This window comes from Mus musculus, chromosome 15 (assembly GCF_000001635.26).
Source record: "Mus musculus strain C57BL/6J chromosome 15, GRCm38.p6 C57BL/6J".
NCBI classification, from domain to species: domain Eukaryota; kingdom Metazoa; phylum Chordata; class Mammalia; order Rodentia; family Muridae; genus Mus; species Mus musculus.
Window position 1 is genome coordinate 73,361,631 of NC_000081.6, and position 14,043 is coordinate 73,375,673.

The window sequence follows — 14,043 nt, forward strand, 5'->3', positions numbered from 1 at the left end:
TACTCACTAAAGAGGAGGAAGGGTCAGTCACAAAGGACTACTGCTATCCAATAAGAAGTAACCCACCAAGCAAGACCATCTGTCTTAGCACAGGAGCATAGTCATCACCAAGAGGTGCACAAGTCATCCAAGTAAGGGTGAGACTACTGAGAACTTACGGCTCTCAGAAACCACCACCAGCTACTCCTACTGCCAGACTCCACTCCACACCCACTGCACTAACTATTCAAGGCACCCTCTGAGCTAGAGCAACACGACTGCTAGGCCTCCGCCAAGAGGGCACAGACACGGGAGGAGAAGCCCTGCTAGAAGGAGGACCATATGCTCAGCTAGATATAGGGACTCTGAGCTACCCAGCCAATCCAAGAACCATTTGAGCCTAACTTGATAACAGCCTCAGGACTTCCAGAACAAAATAAAGAGTGGTCCAGGCAAGGGATGAGGAGGATGGAGCACTGGCAGGACAGTGGAGACGACAAGTACAACTCTGAGAGGAGGGAATGGGAAGACAGGACAGGATGGACCCAGTTTCTGGTTTTAATCCACCGATGGAATTCTCTCTACAACCTCTCACTAACTTAGTTTATTCACTGTCCAAATATTTCCACCTCCTAATGTGTAAGTTTTTAAGGGGTGGAAAAGCCAGGTATGAAAGATGACTACTTTCTACAGTTACTCAGAAAGCAAATGACTAAAGGTATGCCTAGTACTCACTGTAACTGAGGCAGTAACAAAAACCTGAGAACCCATTGGCCCGCTGAGGATCACGGGGTCAGATGACAGCTGGAAAGAGGGGGAGAGGAGGTACATTACCAGCAATCAAAAGGATTACAATAACTTTTTCTAAAAATTGTAGTTATAGTTAGGCATAGTGCATAAACCTTTATTCCCAATACTGAAGAGGCAGAGGTAGGAGGATCTGTAAGTTCAAGACCAGCCTGATCTACATAGAAATCCTGTCTCAACAAACAAAAACCTATAGTTATAATCAAAACAATACAATACCCCTTAGTCTATGACACAATCCCAGACAGGATTCTGATGATTCAGAGAGGTCAAGCATTTTAAAAGAACAGATGTAGATCATAATGAAACCTAAAAGAAAACATTAAGAAGTCCTCTGTTCTCTATCTTGTGAAATATACAGGGCCAGCATTCATTAAAAATTCTGTGCTGCTCCAATTAATGTTTACTATTAGCATAATGAAATGCAACTCTGGTAAATTCTCCTTTACAAGTAAACCCATTATATTAAAATTTACAAGAAAGAGACAGTACTGTTTGTAGAACACCAAAATCCTTCATCCCTAGTCACTGCTGCCTTCTTGCTTCAAAGGGATCTGTCAGAAACCTTTATCAATACCTTCAGAACACAGCCAGTGTCTATGCACTTCTCACTGACTACTGCCCACATTCTAATTCAAGCTCCTGCTATAGCCTGCTTCCTCAGATTCTATCCTAAAACTAGCAGCTGCTGAAAGAGCAAGCATATCATTCATTCCTCTATTTGAATCTTGGTCAACACTTCCCCAAGATACACACCAAAATACTTAGCAGAATATGCAAAGCCTACACCTTCATCTCACAGTTATCTATCTGTTGGTTTCCATAGCACCAACCACTGTACTGACTTCCCTGCTGCTCTTTGCACATCTCAGCACCTCTGTACTACCTGCCTCTCCTCCACATGGAATGGCCTTGCCTCAGCTTTCACAGCCATGCCCTTTCCCTACTTAACTATCACCTACTCAATATGTCCTTGTCCTGAGCACTCTATCTGAAACCACAGAGTCTATCTACTTCCCTACTGCATTTCCACACATGGTTTACTGATGCACAGTTTACTACTCAACTGCCCCCACTAAACGCAAACTCTGATAGGAGGTAAAGGTGTCTATTCTAGCATAATCTCCAGCATCTTACTATATATAGCAGCTACTACAGAGGTGTGGAAGCCATGTTCCACTGATGCTCCATTTGCATCAAGGCCATAAGAAGATGGTGAGGGAATTTGTGGGTTTTTCCTAGGTCACAGAAAAGGTACAGTATACTATACAGTAATATACCTTGGTAGTAAGTCCTGTCTCCATCCTAGACCCCATGTCACCTCCAGATGCCACTGGTCAAAGGCTAATGAACAGTTACAGAATGAATATTAAAAAAAAAAAAAAAAAAGGCAACATAGAGCCTAAAAAAACGCGACTGTCTATATCCCAGCTACACAATAAATCACAGGTGCACTGCTCTGACACTTCTCCTAAACTTCCACTGCAGAAGTACAACTGCAAAATTGGACTGAAAAACATCAGGCTAGTAAACACTGCCATGAGCATGATCAGCATGCAGAAAGGTAACTCTAGCAAATGCTGTGCACAATCTGTCAAACCTGGCCTGCAAGTCCCTGGGAATGAACTGTTTTTAAATTTTTTATTATTTTTATTTATGTGTATTGTATGTGTTCAGGTTTTCACAGACCCCAGAAAAAGGTACCAGATCCCCCAGAGGTGGAGTTATTGGCAGTTGTAAGCCACCTGGTGTGAATGCTGGGAACTAAACTCAGGTCCCCTGCAAAAGCAGCATTGTGTTCTTAACTACTTGGTCACCTCTCCAGCTCAGAATAAACATTTTAACAAATGAACTGCTTATAAATGTTAACAAAAGTATATCATAAAAATAAGAAACTGAGCCGGGCATGGTGGCGCACGCCTTTATTCCCAGCACTTGGGAGGCAGAGGCAGGTGGATTTCTGAGTTCGAGACCAACCTGGTCTACAGAGTGAGTTCCAGGACAGCCAGAGCTATACAGAGAAACCCTGCCTCGAAAAACAAAACAAAAAAACAAAAAAACAAAACAAAAAAAAAAAAAAAGAAACTGGCTTTCACGTTTCTTATAATGTTGCAGTGTCTTAATTCAAAATCATCAGAATACTTTTGGAAACAATAAAGAACAAATAAATACTCTATGTCAGCTGACCAGAGAAATATCTAGAAAATAGTATTCTGAGAAATATACTCACGTGTATATTTCTAAGTCTGTGACCTATGATTGCATGAGAATTGAACATTTAAATAAATACAACACTTCTACTTAGCATCTAGTTTTTATAATATATGACAGCTTTTCAGTGCTAGAAATCTCATACTAAGCTTACATCTATTAAGATTACTAACTATCGGGCTGGAGAGATGGCTTAGCAGTTGAAAGTACTGACTGTTCTTCTGAAGAACCATCCATAATGAGATCTGATGCCCTCTTCTAGTGTGTCTGAAGACAGCTACAGTATACTTACATGTAACAATAAATGAGTCTTAAGAAAAATTATTAGTTATTTCACTCGCTGTGTATCTTTGCTTCCACTAAAAAATAATTTTCTATTATCGTTCTATTAATGGAAATAAAGAATATAATACCTTCTGAAAGCAAAGACAACAAACAAGCAGCTTCCTAGTACAACAATCTCCCAAAAGTGCTGGTAGGACCACTGTTCACCTCCCTGCCAGCTTTGAAACAACTGCTGTATCTCTCTTCTGTCATGCTGCAGGAAGCTGGAGAAGGCGCTAACTACCTATGAGACAAAGAAAAAAAATCATCACCAGCAGGAACCTCAGTTTCAGTGTTTGTAAAACAAGGCCACTGTTAATACCCATCCTCTAGCCAGCATTGACTGCATGTCAGCCAGCCACAACACTAATATAAGTACTTGCTATATGCCAGACCTTGCTCAGAGCACTTTTAAAATGTCTGCTTACTTCATTTTCACTAACAACCCAAGGAGGCAGATATTATCACCCCATTACAACTATCACAACCTCAGCTTCACAAATGAAGAAAATGAAGCAGAGAGATTAGTCAATATACAGCAACGCCCAGAATTGTGCCCCCAATCTGTGTTCTTTCCCAATTAGCAGCAATGCTTGTGGCAGTTTTCTCAATTAATACTTCTACAGCTACACAGATACTATTACAAACCTGTGACCCTAACAACTGAAGAGAGAAAATGGACAGATCACCTACTATTAAACTATTATTTAGCAGCCTAACAGGTATACTCAAAGGCACCTAGACCTCAGAAAGCAAAATACACAGAAGCCATCACCTATAGCATAGCCTACCCCAGAAACTTCAAGGGTTCCAGAGAAGAGGACAGAAATAGGCTCTATACCCAGGGTTCATTTCACCTACAGAGGACAAGTGAATACTGAAGCCTAAAGGGACAAGAAGGAAGAGAACACAGGCTCTTCTACCCTTTCAGAGTACTTGGCATCTAACAACAGCTAGTGTTGTTTCAAGTGTCCTGCTGTATGCTTCTTCTGTGTTTGTGCAAAGGCCCTAAGTAAGCACTAGAGACCACAAAACAACTAGGACAGAAGTTCATAGCTCACAAAAATAACAACTTGAATCAGAGTGCTCAGAGTCCTGGAATATGAGAGACAGAGACACACACCCCCACCCCCGCCAGCTGGTACCCCAAGTGTGGGGCTTCTTCCTTAGAGGAGGTAAGAAATTTTTCTTTAAATAGAACTGGAAGGTAGGAATTCAGAACTCTCACCCAAGGAGTTGTGACCATATGTAAGAGTAAAATAGCATGGTTCCTCTCAGTCCTCAAGGGCAAAGCATTTTATTTAAGTAGAGGTGTTTGTTAAAATCCAGAAGAGGAAAATACTAGAGCAACAGCTCTGCAGCTTTGTACAAGTGACTATAAGATGAAATCCTTGATTTCCTAAACTAGAAACCATTGATGTTGCAAATTGGAAACACAAAGGAGCTAATGTAGTAAGAGCCCATGAAAGGGGGGGATAAAATCTCTGTCAATTATCTTTCAAGATAACTACGATAATGTATCACTTGGACCCTCTCAGGAAGATCATAAAAAGAAAAATTGTAAATCCTCTACAAGACACATCTTGGCAGGGCAGGGCAAATAAACCCTGGGGCCACTCGCCTTTGCTTCATGGCCCTACCAAGGTCCTTCACACTGAGTCTGACACCTGAATTTGGTTGGGCAGCAGGCACTACCCCCTTCTGCCCATGCTTTAAAATCTTTAAATCATAGGCTCAACTGTTTAAAATTGCCATAAATTTTGAAGATTGCAAATCTTACTTAAATGGTCGTTGGTTTAAATCTTTAAAAATTAATAACCATTGTTAATTAAGTAAGGTTTTGTTTGTTTTTAAGTTTTGTGCTTGTCCTTGGTCTGACATAAATGATCAGACTCTAAAAAGGGAAGAAGTTAGAGGAGGGTCACAAAAGCCCATGTTCTACTGAAGGCATATTTTACAAAGTACTCTAAACTTTTAGGGTATTAGTAGAAGGTGGTTCTCACATCAGCTTGACATCTGGAACTAGGGCTGTCTGTGACTGAGGTATTCCATCCGCTGTTAAGTGTGCACAGGCCTGGACTGTACCCCTCCCTGACTAGTCAGCTATAGCGTACTGCCCCAGGGCAGCATGGGGCCCTCAGGGCTACAGGAAAATATCATTGTGTCATATTTGGAACTTTACTTTTTCAAACAGCTCTTTACACATTTCTTTTCTAGGACTCCCATTACAACTAAAAACTGATAATGGTCCTATTTACACTAGCAAACAATTTAAGGAATTCTGCAATTTATGGAAATCCCTTATAATTCACAGGCTCAATCTACTATGGAACAACAACAAATATTTAAATGACAAATTTTAAAAATAAAAACTGGGTCTAGAAACACACCTAGATCTTCACATACTATGCTACATTTAGCCACAGTAACTTTATTCTTTCTTCCACAATGTTTCTGCTGCTTCCCAAAAGCATCTTGACACAGTCTAAAGTATAAGTTAAATAGAAAGATTGAGGGCTGGAGAGTGGCTCAGTGGTTAAGAACACTGACTGCTCTTCCGAAGGTCCCAGCAACCACATGGTGGCTCACAACCATCTGTAATGAGATCTGATGCCTTCTTCTGGTGTGTCCGAAGACAGCTACAGTGTACTTAGATATAATAATAAATAAAATCTTTAAAAAAAAGAAAGGATTGAGAAACTGATCAATGGAAAAGGTCTAATATCAGGATGAGGTTATGCTTTTATGTTTTCAGAAAATTAAGTCCCAGATGGCTCCCACTCCAATGCACCTGACTAAGATAGCATCCCAAAGACCACTGGACAAATAAAGTTTCTGAAAACAGACAACAAACCCATCAAGAGTGTGATGTCCCAAAAGGAAGAACAAGCTAATGACTTAGAGAAGCAACAAGGACACAGTATTAGTGACCTAAAAATATGATGATGTTATGTTATCTGACTACATGTTAATTCTCAGCTTGTCAATGAAGAATCCAAATGCTTTTTTGTCAGGGGGTCATAAAAGGCACACCTGTAATAGGAGACAATATAGTATTATTTTGCCATGCTAAGCATTGTTTTTAGGCTTTTTTATTACTAGTTCCAGAACTGATTACTGAAATACAAAGGAAGGTTCAAAAATGGTCAGTACTTATATTAGAACAAAAATATCAGCAGAAATAAGTCAAGAGATGTGTGAACTGAGATCACAGTTTAACAAAATAGCCATTATAAATTATTTGTTGATCAACATAATCTTGGTTGTCAACAATTTCCTGGCATGTGTTTCCTTAATGTGTCAGATTATTCTCATACTATCTATGGTCAAAGCAATGATCTGAATAAAAAGATAAAACAAAATCTCTCAAGTGACCTTGGAATGGCCATTATAGCTAAGATGGCTTTTTCCTTTCTCTGGTCCTCTGTTGGCTATTCTTATAATTGTTATGATCACAATATTTGTTACACTAGCCATGCAGGCAATGCATTCAACCTTCATATCTACTACAACCACAATTTTCTCTTTAAAAAATAAAAAAGAGGAAAAAATAAAAAATAAAAATTTTAAAATTAAAAAATAAAAAAGAGGAAAGTGTAGGAGTCACAGAGATTCTAGTCTCACAGAGGAAATAGAAATGTTAAATACACAGGACTGCTCCTTCAAAGAAAAGATTCATACCCTGTTAGCTGCCCAGAAGACTGGAAGCAGATATGGTTAACAACCTGGTGACCTTTTTGTTATCTCTGTGGCAGAGCCCACACCAGATCCTTCCCCAAGATCCCCCATAAGCTTGTCAATCTATAGAACTTATCTTTATGGAAGATACCACATGTACTTTTTTATAAAGAGTTGATGCAGTCATGTCTTAAGCTTTATTGTACACACAGGATTAAGTTAATAATTATCACCAGGAAAGTTTTCACCAAATTATGCTATGCTTAAATATGCCTAAAATAAACCACTCATGGTCAGACTCTAGAGGCCTGAACCAACAATGGCTACTTAACTGAACTACAATCTTGCCTTGCTCGGATCACTACTCCTGCAGATCGTTACTCTGCTGGCCATGGTGATCACAAACACAGAAACACACACCAACAGACACAGACGGTCAGACAGACACATACACACTAGAACTCTAGAACTTGCTATGTGGACCATGCTAACCTCTGTTTCCTAAATGCTGTGGTTAAAGGTGTGTTCTACCACTCCAGCTTTGAGAGAGAGAGAGAGAGAGATTGAGATTTTAGCCCAATGAATCATATTTAAGATTAAGGTATACTGACACAGGAAGAGTAACCTCCAAGCTTCAATGGAGGGGAATGAAGATTACAGTATGAAATGAAGTAAATGACAAAAAAAAAGTTCATTAATGAAAAATATAGCATGATACACACAAAGAATAAGGTAGCCCCCATACCTAAAATTAGGTTGTGGGAGATCAGCAAACCAAGCACAGCACATCATTCATGCTAGGCACTTACTTTACCTGACCTACAAAAAGATTTAAAAGAGAAATAAGTAGGCTTTCATTTGTTCGTGTGTTGCCAGCAATAAACGTTTTTATATGTACACAAAGAACATTGCCAAGAGGTTATAAAAATAGAATTGAAATTCCACCTAGAGAATCTAGAGAGAGAAAACCAGAGTGGGAGCTATAACAAAATTCATGCCACTGGAGTTTCAGGACATTGTATTTTATGTTCAAAGTACCAAAATGAAAGAAACAACTATGCTAAAAAAAATACTGTGCAGTAAAAGCTCTGGCAAAAGAAAGTAGTAGTGCCTTTCTAACATAGGAGTAAGATAGCAAGTTCAACAACATGTAACACCAAAACCCTTGGTAGTTTGTGCAGGAGCACAACCCTGAAAGAATACACAGGAAGGAAATTTATGAGGAAAAGGAAAAATATCAACTGATTACTTCTTTAACTTAAGCCAGGGACACATGCATAAACCCTCCCTGATGCAACAGGAAAGAAGTCAGGCAAAAATCAAATGCAGTATTTGGCACTGGAACATGATGTAACAGTGAGTTGTGAGCACTGTCTTTTTTTTTTTTTTTTTTTAAATTGGATTCTTGGCCAAGCATGGTGCTGCACACCTGTAATACCAGCAGTAAGGAAACTGAAACAGGAAAATGTAGAGTTCAAGGTTAACCTAGCCACAGAGTCACAATGAAACCAGCCTGAGTAATATAGTAAGACCCTGCCTTAATGATATTAATAAAAATAAATAAAGAAAGAAATAAAGAAATAAATAAAACCATGGAATCTTATTCATCATAAAATTTTCAATTTTTTATTATACTAATTATTATACTAAACATAGTATAATAAAATACTCAGTTAGTTGCTAAGAGCCTTCCCACACAAAACTTCTCCACATCCCTCTCCTGACTGGCCCCAAACCCAGGCATGACCCCTAGAGGCTCTATGGTTAAGAGCACTGGCTGTTCTTCCAGAGGTCCTGAGTTTAATTCCCAGCAACCACATGGTGGCTCCTAACCATCTGTAATGGGATCTGATGCCTTCTTCTGGTGTGTCTGAAGACAGCTACAGTATACTCATATAAATTAAAAAAAAAAAAAAAAATGAAAACATTATTGTCCCATACAAACTAAACATAGTATAATAAAGATACTCAGTTGCTAAGAGCCAAAAACCTCAGGACCTAAATATGTCAACGTTTACATTCTTTGAAACAAGTACAATCCATTTTTTCCCCCCAAGACAGGGTTTCTCTGTGTAGCCCTGGCTGTCCTGGAACTCACTTTGTAGACCAGGCTGGCCTCGAACTCAGAAATCTACCTGCCTCTGCCTCCCGAGTGCTGGGATTAAAAGCATGCGCTACCACGTCCGGCCCCAGCACAATGTACTTTTAAACACTGGATCGATTCACATGTTTAGACTGCAAACAAGAAAAGCTATGGAAGTTCCCTGACAAATAGCAGACAGCATAAATTCACCCACTGTTACCTTATCTGAGAGCACCTACTTGCCACAGTGGCTCAGACCTACCAAACACTGAACTTCAGTAGAACAGGACAGAAGGCTAAGAGAAAAGGTTCACCAATGATTGGCTAATTACAGAGGACACAAACACACTCTGCACTGACCACTTCTTTTCAGCAAAGGGACTCAGGTCTGTCAATTGTAATGAAAAAGTAGATCTGAAATATTTGAATCAAAGACAGATGCAACAGTTAGGAACAGAACAGCATTTATCTAGAAAACAAGAGAAGTAAGAAAAATATCAAAGTCACCTGGCAGAAGGCAGCAGGGAGCTCCTAGGATGTGAGACTGGAGCTACTTTTACTCTAGTGCTCATCTGCCAATTCTAGAAACAAGGAGGAAGGGTAAGAATATGGGTTCCAGCCGGGCAGTGGTGGCGCACACCTTTAGTCCCAGCATTTGGGAGGCAGAGGCAGGCGGATTTCTGAGTTTGAGGCCAGCCTGGTCGACAGAGTGAGTTCCAGGACAGCCAGGGCTACACAGAGAAACCGTGCCTCAAAAAACCAAAAAAGAAAAAAGAAAAAAAAAAAAATCTGGGTTCCATACTCCTAATTCCTGTCAAAGGACAAAAAAAATTTGACAAGGTTTTGGCAGGCTTAATCAGAAAATAAAGTACAATGTTTCCCATCAAATATTACTCAGCAACAAAAGGAATAAAGAATTGGCACGTGACACACCGTGAATGAATCCTACCAGTAATGCAAAAGACCATGTACTGTGTGAATCCTTTCCTATGAACCATCCTACACCGACACAGGTGACAGACAAAGTGAATTAGCAATTTTCTTGTCTGGGCTAAGAATTATAGACAGTGATCACAGAAGAGTTAGAATTTCTTGGGGATGGAGGGCATGTGTACAAAGGTGGTGACTACATTATTTAAAAAATTAAATTCTTTTGTGACTATGTTTAAATTTAAAGGACCTAAATTCAAAACTGGTGTTGAAATGACAACATAAACCCTATTTGTCTCCATTTAAGGACCAACCCTGGTTTCAAGAGGTCATAGGCATCAGCTCCAAGAACAGACCATAAGTCCCAGAACTGCCATAAGGCATCAGTTCCAGGAAAAGAACAAGATTATAAAACTCCCATCCAAAGAACAGCCTGGGGATAACCACAAGAATAGGAAAATATCTTATCCCAGGATGGGTCATCTAAGCAGGACAGTCCTATCTTATCCTATGGTTAAAAGTTCATGACAAAGGCGTACAGACCACTGACCACTTGTGACTCCCCCTAGAACCCACCAGTGAAATTTTAGATTACCTAATCCCTCTAGAGAGTTTCCCCAGTTTCCTATAAGAAAGCCTGCACACCTTTGTCTGGGGTCACCATTTTAAAATATAGTTGACCCCACATGCTGGTTATTTCTACAGAATAAACATTCTTTGTCTTTGCATATTATCTGAGTCTGGGGTCTTCCTTCAGTGATTTTCAGACCCTTGCAGTGTCTAAAATTCAGCACTAACAAAAAAGAGAAACAAAAAAACTAAGGCTGGAGAAATGGTCCAATAGTAAAGTACTTGAAGCAGCATTAATACCGACAACCTGATTGAGATCCCTACCAAGTGGACTGTAGGAAAAGTGTCTCAACACACCCAAACAGAGAGAAGGGAAGCCAACACAGGAACATTCCAGAAGCCTCAAGTCCAGAGAAGCAAATAACAAGAGACCATGTCTCAAGGTAGAAAACAAGGCCTGACGCCTGAGGCTGTCTGTCCTCTGACCTCCACATTTAAAATGTGGTACATATCCCATACATGCCTAAAACTTAATTTAAAAAAAAAAAAAAAAAAGCAAAAAAGCAGCAGTGGAGCCGGATGTGGTGGCGCACGCCTTTAATCCCAGCACTCAGAGGCAGAGAGAGGCGGATTTCTGAGTTCAAGGCCAGCCTGGTCTACAGAGTGAGTTCCAGGACAGCCAGGGCTACACAGAGAAACCCTGTCTCGAAAAACCAAAAAAAAAAAAAAAAAAAAAAAAGGAGCAGTGAACTTCTAATTTTAAAAGACAGAAATACCAGACCCAAAAAATTTTAAAAAGTTAACAAAGAGTATATATTAAAAGTAACAGGGCTGGGGAGACTGCTCAGCAGTTAAGAGCACTACTACTCTAAAAGACTCAAATTCAGGTCCTGGCACCTAAGTCTCATGGCTCACAAGTGCCTATAATTCAGGGTGAACTGAACCCTCCGGCCTCTAGGTTCCTGTACTCATATGGCCACATACATTCACATGCAGACAGACAGACACACACATCTTAATAGCGTTCTCACGCCCGGCCAGGAAGAACACAACAGACCAGAATCTTCTGCGGCAAAACTTTATTGCTTACATCTTCAGGAGCAGGAGTGCAAAAACCCCCAGCCCCAAAAGCGAAAAGCCCCTTCTATTACATCTTTAGGAGCCAGAGCTCCGGCGCGCGCGCTCTATTGTTTACATCTTTAGGCAGCGAGCGAGCGCAGGGCGCGCAGAGCCAGAGAGATGCCAGCGAGAGAGAAATGGCGGAAAACCCGTCCCCTTTTTTAGGAGCGTTATATTTCGCCTAGGACGCATCACTCCCTGATTGGCTGCAGCCCATGGCCGAGCTGACGTCCACGGGAAAGGCAGAGTACAAGTAGTCATAAAATACCCTTGGCACATGCGCAGATTATTTGTTTACCACTTAGAACACAGGATGTCAGCGCCATCTTGTGACGGCGAATGTGGGGGCGGCTCCCAACATCTCCCCCTTTCCTTTTAATAAGAGCAAATAGGCCACCCATATTAATGAGAGTGGAGATAGAGGTCAAATCCCCAGTGTGTAGGTAAAGGAGCCATGTACAGGATTAGCTCTTAGGCTCACAGGCTTTTACCCAGAGCAACCCTGACCTGCTCCCGTGTCGTTTTGCCTGGAGAGAAGGACACTTGGACACTCAACCTTCTTGAAAGATGACATGTCTCCCTAGAATAGGCTCATATATGCCGCAGAGCCTTTCTACTGCAGTGCTTAGCCGTGCAACTCTCTCGGGCTGCTGAAGCACACTCACTCTATCCCGTGCAATGAGACTAGCCTCATGGGATATAAGAGCTGAGTGGCCAGCGACCTATTGCCTAAGCATAGATATATCAGGGGAAGCTCCATGTTCTAGTCCTGCAAGCGCCTGGGCAATAACCACCTTGTCTCTCCTAGTTTGGGCCTTAAGCTTACAGACCAATCAAAGAAGCAACACTAATCCACAGCAAAGTGTATCTCCAAATAATATCAATCCCACCCATTCTTTAAAGAAAGAAAATGCTGAGGAGATCCAATTGGGTAATCCTTTGGTCAGGGACAGGTCCAAGCGCGTGGAGTTGACCTGAAGTCTCAATTCCCGAAGGATCTGTTCAAATTCAGCCGTCCAATTCTGTAACATATACTGAAAAAGACTTTTTGACAAATTAGCTGCCCTAGTAAATTTAACATACTGAATGGAAGTAACACACAATCTCGGAAACTTTTGTTTACACCCCAGCTGAGCTATTTGCCATAATACATCTAGTTGTATCTGGACAAGATCTATGAGTTGATTAACCAGCATGAGACCTCTCTGTATCTTGACATTAGCTGAGGCCTGTTTATCTATGACTGTAGTCACTGAGGCTGACAAAGTGTTAATGGTGTCAGTCATCTGGACCTGTCCAGACAGAGCCAAGGCTGTCTGAATCAAGGCCAAACCCAGTTCCCAGTTAGTGGTAAAAAAGCAGGAGAATACTTGAGCATTATACATCACCGTCATTGGGAGTGGAAATGTCGACATTATCCCCCAACGCTGCTCTCTTTTTATTATTGACGCCCTGGACATCACCAAGACGAGGGACATTAGTATTCCCTTGGTCAGTCTGGATTTTTCGGGTGAGTCTTTCTGGTATCCAAAATGGGTTGTCTTCATTCTGTGGGAAAACACAGATAGCTCCCCTGGATCTTATCAAAATAGGATCCGGGCCATACCATTTATTATCAAGGACATTTTTCCATTTAACCATCTCATTGGGCCTATCTGGCTCTGAACAATGACGTTCAGCCGCAGTATGGCCATGAGCATCAATATTTAAAAAATTGAGTGTAAAGAGTGCCATAGACACAGACACTCTTGGTGCTCGGGGTACAGTCTCCTCAAAAGTTCCCCTCTTCTGTTTTATAAGATAGGCTTTGAGGGTGCGATGCGCACGCTCAACAATACCCTGTCCTTGAGGGTTGTATGGAAGTCCAGTCAGGTGGGTTACGTCCATCTGACGGCAGAACTGCTGAAATTTTTGAGACGTATAAGCTGGTCCATTATCAGTCTTAAGGAGTTTGGGTTTCCCCCAAGCACTCCATGCCTCAAGGCAATGTTGAATCACATGTGAGGCTTTTTCTCCGGTTAACGGAGAAGCAAACATGATGCCAGAACATGTGTCAATGGACACATGGAGATATTGAAGTTTTCCAAAGGAAGAAACATGTGTAACATCCATTTGCCAGACCTGTAGAGGTCGAATACCGCGTGGGTTAATTCCCACATGAGGAACTGGCAAGAACTCACAGCAGCTTTGACATTGAGTAACAATGTCACGGGCTTCTTTTCTTGTCAAGGAGAAACGACTGCGTAATGTTTCAGCCGTCACATGAAAATTGTTATGAAAATTTCTTGTAGCCTCTACCGGGGATGATAGGGCAGCAGCCACCACTTTAGTGGCCTTATCTG

General features: G+C 41.0%; 1 protein-coding gene across 34 annotated transcripts in view; it reads right to left on the minus strand.

Moving 5' to 3' along the window:
- Window positions 1–14,043, minus strand: part of Ptk2 (PTK2 protein tyrosine kinase 2) — a 218,719-nt gene that overhangs the window by 156,529 nt on the left and 48,147 nt on the right. For 19 of the 34 annotated variants that reach the window (XR_003951347.1, XM_006520430.2, XM_006520425.3 and 16 more), the window contains one exon: window positions 3,411–3,565. The exons of the other annotated variants lie outside the window; for them this stretch is intronic. The gene's annotated coding sequence lies outside the window, so the exon portion shown is untranslated. Of the gene's footprint in view, window positions 1–3,410; window positions 3,566–14,043 lie in introns of those variants that run through there. 34 annotated transcript variants of the gene reach the window in all.